This window comes from Notolepis coatsorum (assembly GCF_963971535.1).
Source record: "Notolepis coatsorum genome assembly, chromosome: 9".
NCBI lineage: Eukaryota > Metazoa > Chordata > Actinopteri > Aulopiformes > Paralepididae > Notolepis > Notolepis coatsorum.
In genome coordinates this window covers 59,136,325-59,156,052 of record NC_140173.1, presented here as the reverse complement: position 1 = coordinate 59,156,052, position 19,728 = coordinate 59,136,325, and positions in this window count along the sequence as shown.

Below are 19,728 nucleotides of genomic sequence, written 5' to 3'. Positions count from 1 at the left end.
AACATGGTTGAAATCTTTTTGTCATACATTGTTAAATTGTAGGGCTGACCCCTATTAATCGATTAGTCGACTAATCGGTCGAAAGGGGCCATAGTCGACTGGCCAACCTCTTAGTCGAATATAATAATAATAAAAAAATTATAATAATAATATATATATATTTTTTTTTATCATTTTTTTCAAAAGAAAAGTTTCAAGTTTCAAGTTTCAAGTTTCTTTAATAGTTGTCATACAGAAGTACAGAATACTTTCATACAAAATGCTTCTTACTGTTACGCTCCAGAGACTGTGCTAGACAAGATAGTATCAAATAACATAGTATAGCATGTAATTTAGAAGAAGAAAATGAGGTCACAGTGTTTGGTATAGACATATGTACAATGTTCTGAGTTACCATATAATATACAATACTATGCAGTGTACTAATGTACAGTACTATCTAGAGGCATAGAAGTGTGGCTAACGCTAATGGCACGCATACCAGAGGCTAACTGCCTACAAAAACAGGCACAGAGGCACTGAAAGAGGATTTCACCCATCTAATGAACACACTATACTAGACAAATATCAAGATGTATCCATCAGTGGACCAATTGCATGCTTTTGCAGAGGACAAGAAGCCTTCAGTCGACTCCTTCAGACATTAAGCACCTTCCACAGCCCAAATTTAAGTCTACCAATAGTCGACTAACGGCAAATTTTGGCCAATCCTAGTCGACCATCCAAATCCTTAGTCGGGGACGCGTGTTGCTTTTTAACAGGTCATGAGTGCAAGAATGTGACAATTTGACCATGTGACCGCGGCAACGCGGGAGAGCGGCAGTGCGGAAATAGGCTGTCTCTAAGACAAACTCTAACCTTAACCAGCTCCTTAACAGCGCCTAAACTTAACCGTTCTAACCTTAACCAACTCCGAAACAATGCCTAACCTTAACCTTAACCTTAACCATGCCTAACCTTAACCATAGAAAGAATATTGCCATTCTCTTTGACAAACTCTAACCTTAACCAGCTCCTTAACAGCGCCTAAACTTAACCGTTCTAACCTTAACCAACTCCGAAACAATGCCTAACCTTAACCTTAACCTTAACCATGCCTAACCTTAACCGGCGAAAGAATACATGTTAAAAAAAAAATCATGTTAAAAAAAAAATGTCATGGGATTCGAACTCGTCAACAACGAACCGCAGGACCGCAGGACCGCTGCTGTGCCAGGTGAGCTGAAGCGCCGAATGAAAGTCATGGCGGAATACTGCGGCGGTTACCTAATTCCGCTCGCGCTCTGCCGCTCCGCTCGCTCTGCCGCTCCGCTCGCCCTGCCGCTCTGCTCTGCGGTTGCCGCGCCTGCCGCGGGGCATGGCGCAGCCAATCAGGGAAAACGCGGAAGCAAAAGCAGCACTCATGACATGTCATTAAGCAATAGGCGTCGGGGACAGCCCTATTAAATAGGTTCACCCTATGACCAGGGATGTGATCTAAATTGTTTAAAAAGGTCATTTTTAATTTCAGTTAGACTTTAATGCAAGGCAGTTAAAGAGCCACATACCATTCCTGTGATGTCTAGGAATCGTGGAAAGGTGGTGAATATTTCAGAGGACTTAATTGGGTCATGCACCATTTCTTGGCGATGGGTGAAGGTCTGTTTCATCTTCTCCTTGATGATTGCTTCATCAAGTTCAAGTTTCAAGTTTCTTTATTAGTTGACATGCAAAGATACAGAATACCTTCACATGGAATGCTTTTTTCTGTTATGCTCCTATGAGGATCATAGGACGCTTGGATCATACACATACAGCTCATTACAGTAATATTCCACAATTATTACATTTTAGATAGTAATAATGGTACAGAGCCTTGAGACAAACATATGCATATTCACCACCGCAAACAGACTGGCAGCCGTCATAGGCAGCGCCATTTACGGAAGGAGGGGGGAGTGGGTTGGGGTTGTTACAGGGCAGTAGGGGGGGGGGGGGAGTGGGAGGGGGGGGAAGGTGGGGGGGAGTGCACAAGCCAAGTCCTGGGTGGGGGAGGTCTCCCTCACACGAGGCAGCCAACAGTGCAGCGCCAATGCAGAGGAAGGGGGGGGGGGTGGGACTAGGGATTGGGGGTGTGGGACGCCGCTCGCCACTCTTATCTCCCAGAGGACCTTCGACTCCAGAGCTCTCGGTTCGACCTTGGTCCAAGAATTTGTTTTGGCTGACTGACTGGCACAATTTATCCCAGCCACATCCCTTTAAATTTGATTTGAATAGAGTGGAATATAACTCTATTGATTTGAGTGGAGTGAGTTTTAACAACTCCATCCAAATGACTGAATGCATTATTAGTCCAAGTGTCCAAGTGTCTTATCAGTTCATTTTGGTAGATCCTGTGCGCGGTAAACAGATCCAAAATCTTCTTATTGCAGTCCAAAAGCTTCGATAATCCAAAAATGACCACGTCTTCAAGTTGGTAATCCGATTATGATGTCCCAATAGGCAGAGAGGGTTAGCCTTATTCTGCTTCTTGAAGAAAATATGCAATCCACTGATTAGATCCATTTAGAGTTGATTTGAGTATAGTCCGGCCACCGGCCCGAAGCACAGAGCATAGCAGCGTCGGGCTCCATGGAGTAGTAGAGGCGGCGGTAGGAACGGCCTTGAAGGCCTAGGGAGAGAGGAAAGAAATGCGACTTGTCTCTGCAAGAGGTGGGAGGTACATCAGTTGTATGCTTCATCAGTGCACTGGCCTCACGACACTGGGTGTCTGTGGTTAGCTGGTTCTCCTCACAGAAGGGGGCTCTGTCGCCAGAATTTGGACCACCTGTAACAGTGTAGAAACCACACATACTGCTGCAATACTTTCCAGTGATATGCATTTACTATAATGATCCATCTTCACAGTTGCTAGATAAACAGTTGACTGGGACAATCAAAATTACATACCGATCAGTGGCTGAACATTTCGTCTCTTCTTCTGTTGTCCCTCTGATGCTACTTTTTTAAGTGATTTCACTCTCCATGCCAGAAACCCACTCCCATCTACCGGATTGTAATACTGCTCCTAAAACACAAGAAGAAGAGAAAAAAAAAGTGTTATTTGGTTTAAATGGGCATGTGTAAATGTGTTTATTTCTCTCCTTAAAACTTAACACATGCCCTTCTCTGAAGAATTGCTAAAATCAAGGTCAACAGGTAGGACATCTGTGGTTCTGAAATTGTTGAGGTTAGGAGAAATGGTCAGCATACAGAAATGTTAACAAATATTTAGTTGAAATCGTACTCCGCACAGCCCTATTTTAAGCAATTCCAGAGAAGTGAGGAGTAAAGGGGTTGGTGTTTTATGTACCATGCATGTGATTGGATAATGTTATGCATAATGTTATGTTAATTCCACGACAAGAGATATGTAGCCTAATGTTAATTGCCTGAAATTATTCCGTTTTGGGGGGGGGAAGAAACCCTGCATATATCGGTATCGGTTGATATCGGTATTGGAAATTAAAGAGTTGGACAATATCGGTATATCGGATATCGGTAAAAAAGCCAATATCGAACATCCCTAGAAATTATATAACAAGAATGAACTATAAACATAATAATTGTTAGACTAGAAGTCTTTATTTGTCATGCAGTTTTAACACACACACGCAAGATGGGCGACCCACAGGAACACACACATGCACTGAGTCGCAGATGAAATGTCTCTCTGCACTTTTCCCTGATGTACTTACATATCCCAAATTGCCCTGGGGATCGGCCAGGTATGGGAATAAGGCAGTGATGCCCTTTGCGTAGTCTTCTTTAACACGCCTTGAAGGACTCGTCCTACAGTGCACACACACAAACACACACGTATGAGATCCAAACAAAAGTATTGCTGTGCCAATGCCTTCTGCACAATCTATGTAAAGCGCTTTGGATAACCATTTATCATTTACCATTTCTGCAAAAAGGAGGATCTTAGTAAAAACCAAAAATGTGTATTGGGTGCGTAATGTTTAGATCACAACATACCCATGCTCTTTTGCCATGTGCGTGTTCATCATTATCTTCACCATGTCGCGTCTTCTGGTATCCGTTAAGCTTTTTGTCCGAGCATAATCTGCAATGATCCTCTCTCCTCCAGGTGTGTCCCTCAGAATCTTTTCAGTCATCTAAGCGGGAGTAAAAAGGGGGGGGGGGGGACACATGGATAGACAGTCATATTTTTAAGCATTGTTCCCACAGGCCCCTAAATTTGGTGGCCAAGTATATTTAACCCTTTCACTGCCACACTACAGAAGGTTAACCCTTTACTATCACACTACTGATGGTTACCGTCGGTAGTGTGATAGTAAAGGGTTAACCTTCTGTAGTGCGGCAGTGAAAGGGTTAACCTGCTGTTGTGCGGCAGTGAAAGGGTTAAGGTGACAAATGTAAACCATGACCCCCCCCCCCATTTTCTCCCCAATTGTACTTGGCCATCCCCCCTGCTACCCCTTTATCAGAGTCACCATCTCCATTTCAAACAGTCATATGCAAAGCTTACCAGAGCGAGACGAGTCAGGTCAGCACCGTTTCTTGGAGCAGGACTAGACTGCAAAAAGGTGTCATCAGACTCCCCCTCATTGTCTGCACCAGAGCTGAGAACGGAGCTGTGGCTGGAGTTGCTTGCAGAGGTGCTCACTGAATCTAACAATCATGTAGACATATAAGTGTGATTAGCAAGAGAGGAATGCGACAAGTGTAATGTAAAAAGGCCACATTAGATTAGGAAGGATCCACACATTACATTACATTGGGCATATATACAAAGATCATTTCAAAGTACAAAAATATACAGTACCTGTGTGACATTTTAGGTTAGCCAGGACACGTGTAGCCTTTTTACAACGCATCTGCGTTTCCGGCGCTCTGATTGGCCATTTCCGCGTCGAACAGCCTGCAAACTACCTGGCGTTCTATCGCCATGCTCTAAGACAAGCTCTAACCTTAACGAACTTCGAAAGAATGCCTAAGCTTAACCGGCAAAATAACTTGCCGTCACGCTCTAAGACAAACTCTAACCTTAACCAACTTCGAAGAGTGCCTAAGCTTAACCAGTGTAGAAACTTGCCGTCCCACGATTGCCGCTCATGTCACATGTCAAAAAAGTTGTGAAGGTCAATTGGCCCTCAAAACAGATGAATTTCTGCCGGTCAATGTGTTTAACACGTACAGCCTGCATCTGATGGCAAATAAATAATAACAGTTACTAAGATGATATAGGGCACAACAACTCATGCATTATGAGGAGTGTTACAATTAGAAAATATTACAAAAGCACCATCTACAGTAAATTTCGCTGAGTACATTTTACTCAAACTGAGTACATTTTACTCAAACTGAGTAAAACTTTACTCACTTGGGCTCAAATTGACTCAGTTTGAGTAAAATTTACTCTGTGAAATTTACTGTATAGGCTATCTAGTTCCACAAGTTTCCATTATATTATACATGGAGGCAGAACACACATACCTAACATTACGGTGATGGAGCGTCTTTCACAAATCGTCTTTCACAAATCTAGCATGTGCACCCGTTAGCACGAGCGACAGTGAAAAGTGTCTGGGCAGAAACAAGCGATTGACAGTTTGGTTCCGCATTAAGAGTCAATCCACAATCTAGAGGCGAATTGTTGGGCATTCATTCAAATTAGTCAACCCAGTACAATGGTTCAAATAAACACTTGTTGAACTGAACAGTGCGTCAAATTAACTTGTTATGTCCATTTACCGCTAGTAAAACAGTCAACCTACAGCACATCGCAGCAAATTTACGTGACTCTATTTAGAGTAAAACACGTTGTCTCTGCCGCCGTTTCAGCAAAGTCCGCAAACATGTAACATATAATTGTTCCGTCTCCTGTACTATGTCTACTTGTCTTGTATGTTCTTAATACATCCGTTTTTGTATGGATAGTTATATCACTACTTTTAACAACAGCCTAGGCCTACAGGTATGGTCTCAGGCCTATACAGGTATAGCCATGCAGGTGAAAATTTGCTTCTGGCTAACACTAGCTCATATACATTTTACATGAAAACCGACATGTTGATTAATGTGCACTGTCCCTGATAGCAATACTGTTGATAATTGAATACTCGTGTTGCACCGACGTACCTGTTCTTAAGTTATTGTCCATAAAACTGTAAAACATAGCGTGCCTGCAAAACGTAGCAGCTAACATGCTAACATCATCCTGCATGATAGATGGCTCTGTGGCTATAGCTGTAATGTTGCAAATTAGTTACACACATTGCTGTTTAATAAATTAACAAATAATAATAATAATCTTACCTGGTATTTGGCATCCAACCTGATCCAAGAGAAGGAAAATATCGCTGTATTGCGCTCTTGCTGCTACCTGAGCTTGAAGCGAGGACTTGCCGAGAGAGAAAGATGGCGTTGTCACCTTTGGGAATTATATGAATAGTAGGCGTGACCAATGCTGTATTACTCCAATAGAAACTCTTCTGGAACTTTACTCTCACTCTATTGGCCACAGGCAATGATTATGCCCCAAATGGAGTAAATATGACTACTTGAGAGGAAAATAATAACTCCGTAATAATTACTCTGGGAAAATGACTCCCCAGTTTTTCCTGTGTAGGAAGGGTGATAGGAAGCATGTTAGGAAGCATATGAAGGATATTAGGAAACATAGGAAGGGTGATAGGAAGCATGTTAGGAAGCATATGAAGGATGTTAGGAAGCATAGGAAGCATGATGGGAATGAATCCATGTATAAATGTGTTTAATGCGTATAGGTACAGGTACTGTATAGCAACGACAATATGTTCACTATGGCATTACCATGTTGTTATGTACCATGGGCTTGATGACTCCTGTGTCACTGTGCATACAGGTGAGGGCTGCTAATTAGCTGATTGCTGCTGATTGGATGCCTGCCTGGCAGCTTAAAGCCACTCCCTCAAACACACATGCAGCCTGACGGTTGCTAGAAGAGATCGTGTAAACAGAGTCTTTTCACGTTCCACCATTTCTTTGATCTTTAGTTTGTACTAGTATTCATTGTTAGAGTAGTCTTTTGGTTTAAACACAGGCATTGGTGTCTGTTTGCACTTATGCTGCGTCCCTTTGAGCCAGGGTCGTAACAATGTTGTAAACAGTAGGGATGTGCATCTCCATCACGAGGCCGATGCGATGCGCATCTCGATACGGTGCCAACGATACGATACATTAGCGATACATTTGAAGCACCGGGCGATGCAATGTGATACGATTCACCCCCTGTTGAGATACGATACGATTCGATTTGATTCAACATAATGCAATTCGGGGCGATACGATGCGATTCAACACGATGCAAAATAATGATACAATTTTATGGTATGGCAGAGGATTTGGTTGTATTCCTTATATATATATATATATATTCCTTTAAACTTGTTGTGTGCTGTGTTGGTCAGGACTCCCTGGAAGAAGAGATCTTGTATCTCAATGGGACATTCCTGGATAAATAAAGGATAAATAAAAAATAAAAATGCAGCTTATATTATTATTAAAAATAAAATAATCTACTGTAAGACAATTTATATAAAAACTCTTGGGTGCCTAAGAAGACTTTTGCATAAACTGTCTTTTCTATCCACTTTAGCTAAAAACACACACACAATGTATATACACACTACTGTGAGACAATAATAACCATACACAAAGGGATAATGGCTTATAGCAGACTTAAATGATTTTATACTATCCAATTAGTGTTTATATTGTAACGTTTGGCCACTTTAAATCATTGTTGAGAGAGAGAGAGAGAGAGAGAGAGAGAGAGAGAGAGAGAGAGAGAGAGAGAGAGAGAGAGAGAGAGAGAGAGAGAGAGAGAGAGAGAGAGAGAGAGAGAGAGAGAGCCCGTCCGTGTCGCGTAGTTGATGATGTCACACACTAGGCTAGGATCGGATGTCAACAGAACACACGGAGCCTGGATAGCCTGGATGCGTGCATGAAGCGATATAAAGAAACCAATAGCCAATAAATGTGAAGTTATCTTTGAACCTGTTGTTAAGCGTCTTCAATATACCCCCCCCCCCCCCTCCTCACTAATTGAACTGGTGTTGCAGAGTCACGTTAGTTAGTTAGTTAGTTAGTTAGTTAGTTAGTTAGTTAGTTAGTTAGTTAGTTAGTTAGTTAGTTAGTTAGTTAGTTAGTTAGTTAGTTAGTTAGTTAGTTAGTTAGTTAGTTAGTTAGTTAGTTAGTTAGTTAGTTAGTTAGTTAGTTAGTTAGTTAGTTGGTCAGTTAGTTAGTTAGTTAGTTAGTTAGTTAGTTAGTTAGTTAGTTAGTTAGTTAGTTAGTTAGTTAGTTAGTTAGTTAGTTAGTTAGTTAGTTAGTTAGTTAGTTAGTTAGTTAGTTAGTTAGTTAGTTAGTTAGTTAGTTAGTTAGTTAGACACTGTAGTTTAGTTTAGTTTAGCGTTAGCTGAACGGCTAACTGGAGTTAGCCAGAGGCTACAGCGTTAGCCATGTTGATCAATTCTATTCATGTCTCCTCCTCGACTTCCACTGTTTGTTGTTGTTAACTGTGACGCGGCTCTCGCCTTCTGTAGTAGTAGTATAGTATCTGTGCAGTCACAGTGCACTGCTGACAGAAGTGGATGAGAGGAAATTATATGAATGCATCGGTTTTGACCGACGCAACGACGCTACAACAAGATGCATCGCGAGTTCAACCTGAGTTCTAGCCGATGCGCACTTATTCCACCGGTGCACTCGCATCGTGAACGTGTATGCCGGCGCACCGATGCAAATCGATGAATCGTCACATCACTAGTAAACAGGGGCCAGAGCAGCGAACCTGTGTAGTATCGCCCTCTTCTGTTCAAATGTTGTAACTTTATACGGAATCTACTGTGCTTCAATAGACAATGATGGAAATTAATTCAAATAAAATACTTGTTGTTGACCGAGTTGCTAAATATTCCAGAATCCACGTCCCTGGCTGGCCTGCTGTCAGCCTGTGTGCAATCCATCTCAGGCTTTTAGTTGGCAAGATATGCTGCCACACACACACACACACACACGCACACACACGCACACACACACACACACGCACGCACGCACACACACACACACACACACACACACACACACACACACACACACACACACACACACACACACACACACACACACACACACACACACACACACACACACACACACACACACACACACACACACACACACACACACACACACACACACACACACACACACACACACACACACACACACACACACACACACACACACATTTTAATACTTTATTTGGTTCCACAAATTATATTACATAAACAGGGAATCAAATGTATCGGGGCCAAGCAGCACTGAACACTTAAGGGTACACATAGCACCTCCTTCTCCACGTGGCTAAGCTGCCAATAATAGCTGAGACAGAGCAATATTTGGCAATTTGTTTGGCTTTTCTTTTAGACATTGCAGCAATTCTCAGACCGGTCATGGTGGATTTGTGTACATGGCCAAGACTTCCGAACACAAGTACACCATATCTACACCTATACCCAAGGTCAGCCATCACACTGAGCAGTGGTTGGTATTTGATATACTTGTCCCGGAAGGCCTGGTCCATGTACAGGTCAAAGGTACAGCCTACTTCTATGACCAGCACCTCTCCGTGGCTGGTGTCAACAAAAACAACGTCCGGTGTATTGGGTATGATAGCAAAAACATCGTTGGTAAGGCCAAACCACTCTGGTTTCACTCTGGCATGTTTGTACATTGTTGCACTAGATGGTGATATGTTCCGTGCCGCATCAGACACAATGTCCACAATACGGTCATGACGAGCGATGTACAGGTGTTTGTATGCATTACATCCGTTTGTTATGTGTGCAATGGATTCTAGGTGTTGTGAATCCTGATGGTTTAAACAGAATGGACTGTGAGTTTGAGGATACCAAGTGGACAGATTGTATTGGGTGGGTAATACCTGCAGTCTTGCTTTGATGGTAAATTTTAAAACATCCTCACCAACAGCGGCGTTCTTATACACTGAGTGTGAGACTGAGTGGTCAGCAAACTCCAAACAAGCTAGCTTGCCCTGTAGTCTGAGTCCACACCAGTGCTGCCTGATCTCAGACTGCTTCATGCTAAGCAGAACCCTCCTTGCAGAGTCTCTGTGCAGTTCGACAGTCTCTTCCTGCGGTGTTGTGATGTTGGCCTTCACAACCACACAGGGGTCTGTGATAAGTTCATCAGAGACAGGGACTTCAGTCTGTGTGTTGGTGGGTCTTGTCCATTTCAGCTGAACTCCAGTCTGGTTGCAGAGGTCATTGAGATCTGGCCAGTCAGACCAGACCCCGAAGCCCTTGGCCCGAGAGTCCAGTTTCCCAGAGTCTTTCTTCCTGAAGCCGAGGAAGTTATTCTGGTCTGCGGTGGCCAGGGGGATCTTCCTTCTGCGTAGATCCAGCAGGAGAGAGGCCCTGGCCATTTCTCTGACGGTGACATCATCATTGTTAAACTAAGTTAGTTAGTTAGTTAGTTAGTTAGTTAGTTAGTTAGTTAGTTAGTTAGTTAGTTAGTTAGTTAGTTAGTTAGTTAGTTAGTTAGTTAGTTAGTTAGTTAGTTAGTTAGTTAGTTAGTTAGTTAGTTAGTTAGTTAGTTAGTTAGTTAGTTAGTTCGTTCGTTCGTTCGTTCGTTCGTTCGTTCGTTCGTTCGTTCGTTCGTTAGTTCGTTAGTTCGTTAGTTAGTTAGTTAGTTAGTTAGTTAGTTAGTTATAGTTAGTTAGTTAGTTAGTTAGTTAGTTAGTTAGTTAGTTAGTTAGTTAGTTAGTTAGTTAGTTAGTTAGTTAGTTAGTTAGTTAGTTAGTTAGTTAGTTAGTTAGTTAGTTAGTTAGTTAGTTAGTTAGTTAGTTAGTTAGTTAGTTAGTTAGACACTGTAGTTTAGTTTAGTTTAGTTTAGCGTTAGCTGAACGGCTAACTGGAGTTAGCCAGAGGCTACAGCGTTAGCCATGTTGATCAATTCTATTCATGTCTCCTCCTCGACTTCCACTGTTTGTTGTTGTTAACTGTGACGCGGCTCTCGCCTTCTGTAGTAGTAGTATAGTATCTGTGCAGTCACAGTGCACTGCTGACAGAAGTGGATGAGAGGAAATTATATGAATGCATCGGTTTTGACCGACGCAACGACGCTACAACAAGATGCATCGCGAGTTCAACCTGAGTTCTAGCCGATGCGCACTTATTCCACCGGTGCACTCGCATCGTGAACGTGTATGCCGGCGCACCGATGCAAATCGGTGAATCGTCACATCACTAGTAAACAGGGGCCAGAGCAGCGAACCTGTGTAGTATCGCCCTCTTCTGTTCAAATGTTGTAACTTTATACGGAATCTACTGTGCTTCAATAGACAATGATGGAAATTAATTCAAATAAAATACTTGTTGTTGACCGAGTTGCTAAATATTCCAGAATCCACGTCCCTGGCTGGCCTGCTGTCAGCCTGTGTGCAATCCATCTCAGGCTTTTAGTTGGCAAGATATGCTGCCACACACACACACACACACACACACGCGCACACACACACACACACACACGCACGCACACACACACACACACACACACACACACACACACACACACACACACACACACACACACACACACACACACACACACACACACACACACACACACACACACACACACACACACACACACACACACACACACACACACACACACACACACACACACGCACACACACTCAGACAGACTGACCAATGCAAACCGATCTCATAATCTCCCACTGGTGGAGATAATAAGGCATCCCAAGCATTTCCTGGGCTAGATTTGTATTTATGTAGGCTGAGTTGTGGAGAGAGGGGACTTGTGATGATGTTCGACTGCCTGGAATGGTGCAAGAAGTCCTGCTCTGAGCTGCTTTACAGTAACTGGAGGACGCGGACTGCTCCTTTTTGCTTCCCGCATCAGCTGACCGCACGCCGCCCACAGCACACTGGAGTCAGTGGATCAGCCACGATACATTATAAATATAACAGATATACGATTATGTAATCTATCATCATTCTACACATGTATGCAAATATGTGTGCAGATATGTGCCTATTCCTTCCCAGTACACTAACTAGTAACTACAATTTATTTAGTTATATAAGTGAAATTGAACTTCTCAATATCTGCTTCATCTCGTGACAAAGTTTCAGAGCTCAATCTTGCTCTGTTTGTAGAGAAAATTGCAGTAAATCACTGGATTCAAAGAACTTTAAAGCCATTTTTCTCAGTTTCACTGTTTCCGTAGTCACTGCGATTAACTTCTGTTTGCATGTGTGTGTGTGTGTGTGTGTGTGTGCGTGCGTGCGTGCGTGCGTGCGTGCGTGCGTGCGTGTGTGTGCGTGTGTGTGCATGTGTGTGTGCAATTTGTGCATGTGTGTGTGCAGGGCCGCCTCAGGGGGTGTGCGAGCAGTCCGGTCGCACAGGGCCTCGCGGGAAGGGGGGCCGCGCAAAAAAAAGAAAAAAAAAAAAAAATTAATTTTTTTTTTCTTTTTTCTTTTTTTTTGCGAGGCCCCCCTTCCCGCGAGGCCCTTTTTCATCACAGACCTAAAATCTAGTTTTGCTTATATGCTTATATATTTCACATTAGACACGTTTGTAGAATGTTCCTGGCTCTGCGGCTCTGCAGACATACTCACTATTGGAGCTCTGGGGCTCTGCAGCAGACATACTATTGGTTTCAACTAAGGGAGGGGTTACATCATGTGTACGCCGGCGTGCGTCAGCAGCCAAAATGAAGAGGGCGGTCATTCGGCAGATGGACTGAAGATGAAAGTTGTTGCATGTTAGACAGTTCAGTCAGGCTAGCCATCCCGGCTAAAGGCAGGGACAGCTAGTTAGCTTTAGCTACGTTATAATATTGAGTGCTAACGTCGGGATAGCCATGATGATGTCGGCTAGTAGCTAGCTTAGCTAAAGGCTAACTAGCGTTAGCTAACCTAGAGAGAGCGCGTGCAGCATTGTTATGCCAAGATGAAGAGGACGGTCGTTCGGCAGATGAACTTCGTCAACTCCACGCGGTTGTCTCCATCCTCTTGGACGTTTGGTGAGTTTTTAATGCACTCTATTCTATTCCCGCCGTGGATCTCTCTCTCTCTCTCTCTCTCTCTCTCTCTCTCGGGAGCCAAACGGGCCGGCTAGGTAGTAGCTAACGGTGTGTGGCCTGGTGTCAGCACCTGGTGCGAGGGAGGTGAGCTTGGTGTTTCATTATGAGAATATCTCCATGCTCAAGTCGGCTATAGTCCGCGAGGGACTTGTTGCCGGTACCGCTATGGTAAACACCACTCTGTAGTGGGACGTGTATTGCCTTCATTTTCCCTTCTCTCTTCGTATGAGAAGAGGAAAACACAGCGGCTGTCTGAAGTGTTGGCCTGTATTGCTTTTCTCACGTTGTACAGTTTTTCAGTGGTAGCCGCATAGCTTGCTTCTGCGTTAGCTAGTGGTTAGCGATAGCCGGGTTGAGCTAACTGTTAGCCAGTTAGCTGTTTAGCTACGACGTTAGCTGCTCGTTTTCGCTCGGCTGGGAACGTTAGCTTGTTGCTATCAGTTAGCCTAGAGTTAGCTTGTGCTACGACCATTGACATTAGCCGTGAGAATAGCAGGCCCTGGCACTCTGACTACGACATCATCTTTGACAGAAGATGTAGTCGGGCCTGCACCATGACAAGGCGCCGGCCATAGCTTCTTTTTGTCCCGCCAGCGAGAGGCCTTTCGTCAACGTGGAGACCTGTGTTGCGGCCTTTCGCCCTGCGTTCCTTGGTGCAGGTAAGATGTCCATTGGACATTACCCCACTCTTCCTTCCTTCCCCTCCCGAATGTTTTGTTAATAACAATGTTTTTTTCCAGGCAAAACATATGTTACTTCACAACATTTGGAGATACGACATGTGCTGTGTGTGAATTGTCTTGGTCGTTTGTGTAGCTTGGGTAGCGTTGGCCAAAGCTGTGTGTGGCCTGGTGTCAGTACCTGGCTACTCTATTTGCAGTTAGCCTATTTAGCTGATGTCGGCCATTGGCTCCTTGCTACTTTGTTTTCTCTGGTATAGACCCTCTTCTCTTTGGATTTAAGTGTTGATCTTTGTCCTTTTGGATCTATGTATATTCATGTTGCCTTTGTGAAGTTATCTTTTCCTTCTGTTTTGTTCTTCCATTAAAAGTTGAATATCCTTTAGAGGCTCATCTTTGCTTATCTCTCTCATACATGCTCTCTCTCTAACACACACACACACAGACATGCTCTCTCTCTCTAACACACAAACACACATGCTCTCTCTCTCTCTCTCTCTCTCTCTAACACACACAGACATGCTCTATATCTCTCTCTAACACACAAAATGACATGCTCTCTCTCTATATATTTCTCTCTCTTTCTAACACACATATACATGCTCTCTCTCTAACACACACACACAAACAGACATGCTCTCTCTCTATCTCTCTCTTTCTAACACACACAACTGTGCAGCGATAACACTGTATATTGACTGTAGAACGGGAGCTCTCTCTCGCTCTCTCTCTTGCTATATGTTGACTGTATCATGCCCAGCCTCGGGCAGCGCTATTATTTAAGAATATGTTGACTGTATGAAAAAAAAGAATAAAAATAAAAAAAAATATTTATTTTTTATTTGTTTTACCTTTTAGGGCCTCGCGTTTAAATCTCACACAGGGCCTCGCATTTCTCCCAGGCGGCCCTGTGTGTGTGTGCATATGTTTCTTTCATCATGGGTGGAGGAATCTTGTCTTTCCTTTTATCATTGAAATAATCACAACAAACACTAATAATTTCCCATCCTTCCACTCCTCCAGGCCAATGCTGATTCACCTCTGATCTGCTAATAACCAGGCGCTGACTCCCAGGCCCTGCTGACTCACCAGCACCAGCCCCAAGAACAGCTCTCCCTGCTGGGATGAGTCACCGGCACTGCCCCGCGGGAACCGGTGCTTTGCCTGGAAGTCACGGTGTCAGCCTTTCATCTGCGTTCACACTCACAGCCCAGCCATTTCAATGCCTTGTCCGTCTTCTTCATTTATCACCCTTTCGGGAGTGCTGTCGTTGTTAAGTTTCTTTCCATCATAGCGGTATTTATGGTTTTGGGAATGAGGTCTTAACCATGACCGTCTTGAAAATAATCTCTCAACATCCACATGCACACACTCACTTTAAACATTTACCTTTAACATTCACTTTAGACATTTTAAACACTTTTTATTTATTTATTACTAAAGATTTGCACTACCTCTCTACAAAAAACCTTCTTACGGTCTTATACTATCATGCACTATTCCTACTATACTAATTATGTCTCTACTACTATGCACTCAACAACACTGCAGCACCCAAGTTTCAGCACTGTCTGATGAACATTGTTACTCAGCTGAAAGAGTTGTACCCTTCCTGCTGACTTGTTGTACAGAACTTGTACGTCGCTTTGGATAAAAGCGGCATCTTAATGACAACATGTACAAAGGTTAATGTCCCTCATATTGAATTTAGTTTTTGCATTTTGTAAATTTTTTGTTTTTTATATTGTACATTTTGTATAGTGTTTGGTCTTTATTCTTTTACTTTTTACTGTATGAAGCACAATCTCAGGGGGCTCATAAAGAACCAAGCATATAATGTGCATTTACCTTATATGTGACAAATAAAACAGGACATGAACTTGAACTCTATAAATGTTTTCGTGGGGAAAACAGATTCATGCGGATGATTTTATGTTCGCTAAGCAGCTGCAATCATTGGGCTAAATTGGACAATCATTGGGCTAAATTGGACAATCATTGGGCTAAATTGGACAATCATTGTCCTTATTTGGACAATGCCTGGGCTTCATTACTGTCCCTATTGTTCCTAATTTGGTCCGACCATGCAACGAGGATGGGAACATTCCTCGTTATGGAAAATGGTTGAAACAAGATACAAGTGTATGACAGAGGAGAGTCCTAAACTCCACGCTTACATAATGCCCAGAATAATACATAATACTGCATGATATGATTTGACCTAATCAGACCCATCACCACCGTGAACGGATGAGACACTGTCACAGACAAAAACACACGGCACGGTAGACGCCAGGCGTTCCCCAAACACGGGGCCGGGGCGGGGTCCCCTTATCTGAAAACGGGGCCCCTGTAGAAGAATTCCCAATCGAAGAAAAATAACTACTGATCTAATCTGATTGTCATTTCTAAATGAAATGCTATCGCTAAGAGCTTTTGGACTCCGGAGAATCCACCATGAAAGCAGTGCGGCCTTAGAGGTCTTACAGTAGGCCTACGACGTGTAATAAGTGACGTGAACACACAATGTTAAAGTCGTTCAAATGTATGTGTCTGTATGGGTTCAACTGCCAAAAACAAAGGGATGCAATGGAGAGTAAACCCACCTGCAGGCTACGTTCACACTTCAGGTTCACACTTCAGGCCCACATTTTATTTTATTTGCTCATAATGTGACTCAGATCTTCTTTTTACAGCGTGAACAGCACAAATCACATGGAATCTAATCTGTTCAATTCTGATTTGGGCCAATTTCATATGTCGTGGTCCTAAATCAGATACAGGTCTGATTTGTTTTGATTAGCTGACCTCCACTGCATTCAACGTATAAATTAAACCATCAACTGTGACTTCAGTGTCCTCCATGTTTACGCCCGTCATCGTTATTGTTCATTTGCGCATGCGGGTCAGTCAGTTCTCCGTTTTTACCCTTCTTTCTAATCCAACTTTCGAATCTCATATCAATCTCTATTATTGCTATTCATTGTATAGATTATAGTATCAGAGTGGTGTTACATGAAAATGGGATATTTGTAAGAAATTAAACAATATATCTGTGATTATTGGCATTACTGTGATCATAACTGCGTTATTAGCTCTTAGTTCACCTACCATTTGTTTTGACTGCTGCCTCACTGGACAAAAAGGGTCGGGAACCCGTCATCTATGGAACAATAATGCCCGTGTAGAGGAGACACAAACCCACGCAGCGGAACACGACACACAGTGGAGGTCAATGGAAACGCTATGGAGATGACACAGACATTAGGGTCAAGGTCTACGTCAAATGTATATAGTCTCTTTTCTGGACACTTTTTGTATCACAAACAGTACTGTATTTGCAAATCTGGTATGTCATACATGTATAGATGTAGCAGTACTGTCTATCTGTATGTTGTGTGTGTCATATATGTTATGATGAATTGAAAATGGGGGACCCTGATGTAAACAAGACGCAAGTCTTTCTCTGGTCTGCATCCCCTTAACAATTGTATGTATTGAGCTGTACTGTACTGTACCCATTCTGCAATCTGTTAATAAACTTTTCAATCAATCAATCAATCATTATGTTATGATGAATTGAAAATGGGGGACCCTGATGTAAACAAGACGAAAGTCTTTCTTTGGTCTGCATCCCCTTAACAATTGTATGTATTGAGCTGTACTGTACTGTACCCATTCTGCAATCTGTTAATACAGTTTTCAATCAATCAATCAATCAGTCAAGGTACATTTTATTATCATTAAAGGGGAATGACACCCATTTAGATCATTCACATATGTTCTTCATGAACTTGCACCACTAAAAATCAGAGAGAGAGAGAGAGAGAGAGAGAGAGAGAGAGAGAGAGAGAGAGAGAGAGAGAGAGAGAGAGAGAGAGAGAGAGAGAGAGAGAGAGAGAGAGAGAGAGAGAGAGAGAGAAGAGAAGACCCTCCAATCTCACAAAATAAAATCATTTTATGGCCTCATAAAGTCAGAGCCATATTCATTGTCTATGGAGCATCCCCAGATTTCTGACATCACCGATTAGAGGGTTCTCTTTCAGATTTCTAACTCTTGGAGAGAGTGTTGCATGCTCAGTACGTGCATTCATGTACACGGACACACACACTGTTATGTACCATGAGCCTGATCGTTCCTGTGTCACTGGGCATGCAGGTGAGGGCTACTAATTAGCTAATTGCTGCTGATTGGTTACTTGCTGGCAGGTTAAAACCAGCCTTTCAGTCACACATGCAGGCTGTCTGTGGCTGGAGGGAGAGTTGTCATGTTCTTCTATCCTTTGTTCTTTAGTTTGTATCGGTATTTCATGGTTAGAGTAGTCTTTTTGGGTTAAACACGCGTTTTGGTGTCGGTTTTGCACATAGGTTACGTGCCTTTGAGCCAGGGTCGTAACACACACCTATAAACATATGCACATATTGCCATGAATGACTGTAATGTGATGTCATTATCGTAATTATTGTATGATCATGTAAATAATGTCACTATTAATCATGTGCTCATTTTAACTAATGTACTTTTGGTAATGATGATATCTAATGACCACTTAGAAAAGCCTTAACCGGGGGACAGGGGTTGCAAATTAGCCTTCGCTAGAAATCCTACATGCAATGCATCTGTATCTTGTTATTGCAAATAAAATACTGACTGAACTGTCCGGGGGAATTTTAAGAATCATATGTGAATTCTTCAAATTCCCCTTTTATGAAGGAAATGCATGCGGTTAAGTGTGTTGTAAACAACATTGAAACAGGGCTTAACGCTGGCAGACAACATTCAGTACTATAGAGATAACTTAATACATGCAAATAAACAGACAAGCTACACGATACAGTAAGATTCACATCAGTAATATTTGTCCCACATGCTGCCAAATAGTCCCTGCGCTGTCTACTCATAGTATCTGCTGTAGCATCTACGCTTAAAACAAACGTCCAAACCCACCGTAAAGATTGATTCAACGACGCGCCTGAGACAGCCATGTATAGGCTGTGTTGCTTTTTAACCACTTTGTCTTGTAAACCGTGAGACACCATGATGGACTGCGAGATTAGATTAGGGATCCGTCAATGTCGCAGACGTGCACAGATGTAGCACTACAGCTATATGCCGTTCCATGTGTGATGTGTGGGTGTGCATGCATGTGTGCGTGCGTGTGTGTATAATAATAATGTATACTTTCATTAATCCCCTTGGGGAAAGTCATCCTCTGCGTTTGACCCATCCATACTATTTCAGGAACAGGGGGGGGGGGGGGGGGGGGGGGGGGGGGGCAGCCACACAGTGTGACGCCCCCGGGGACCAAGTCCTGTTGTAATGCCAGTACCTTATATTATTATTATAATTATTATACCTATAGCATCCATGTCTTTTTATGGTGTGGCGGGGCAAACACGGGGGGAGAACATGCAAACTGCACACAGAAAGGCCCCCCCCCTGCTGGGGGTTTGAAGAACCCAGGGCCTTCTGGCTGTGAGGCAACCGTGCTAAACGCTGCACCACCACCACCATGCCGTTAGTGTGTGTGTGTGTGTGCGTGTGTGTGTATGTGTGTGGTGTGTGTGTGTGTGTGTGTGTGTGTGTGTGTGTGTGTGTGTGTGTGTGTGTGTGTGTGTGTGTGTGTGTGTGTGTGTGTAGTGTGTGTGTGTGTGTGTGTGTGTGTGTGTGTGTGTGTGTGTGTGTGTGTGTGTGTGTGTGTGTGTGTGTGCGTGTGTGTGTGTGTGTGTGTGGTGTGTGTGTCTGTGAATGAATGAATTATTTATTTCGAATGTTTGCAAATGAATAAACAAACAATACATTTTTCGAACATTTTCACAAATAAACAAACGAAAAGGATAGGTTTGAAGCCAAAGGCTTATAGAGCAACCTACCCCTAATTCAGG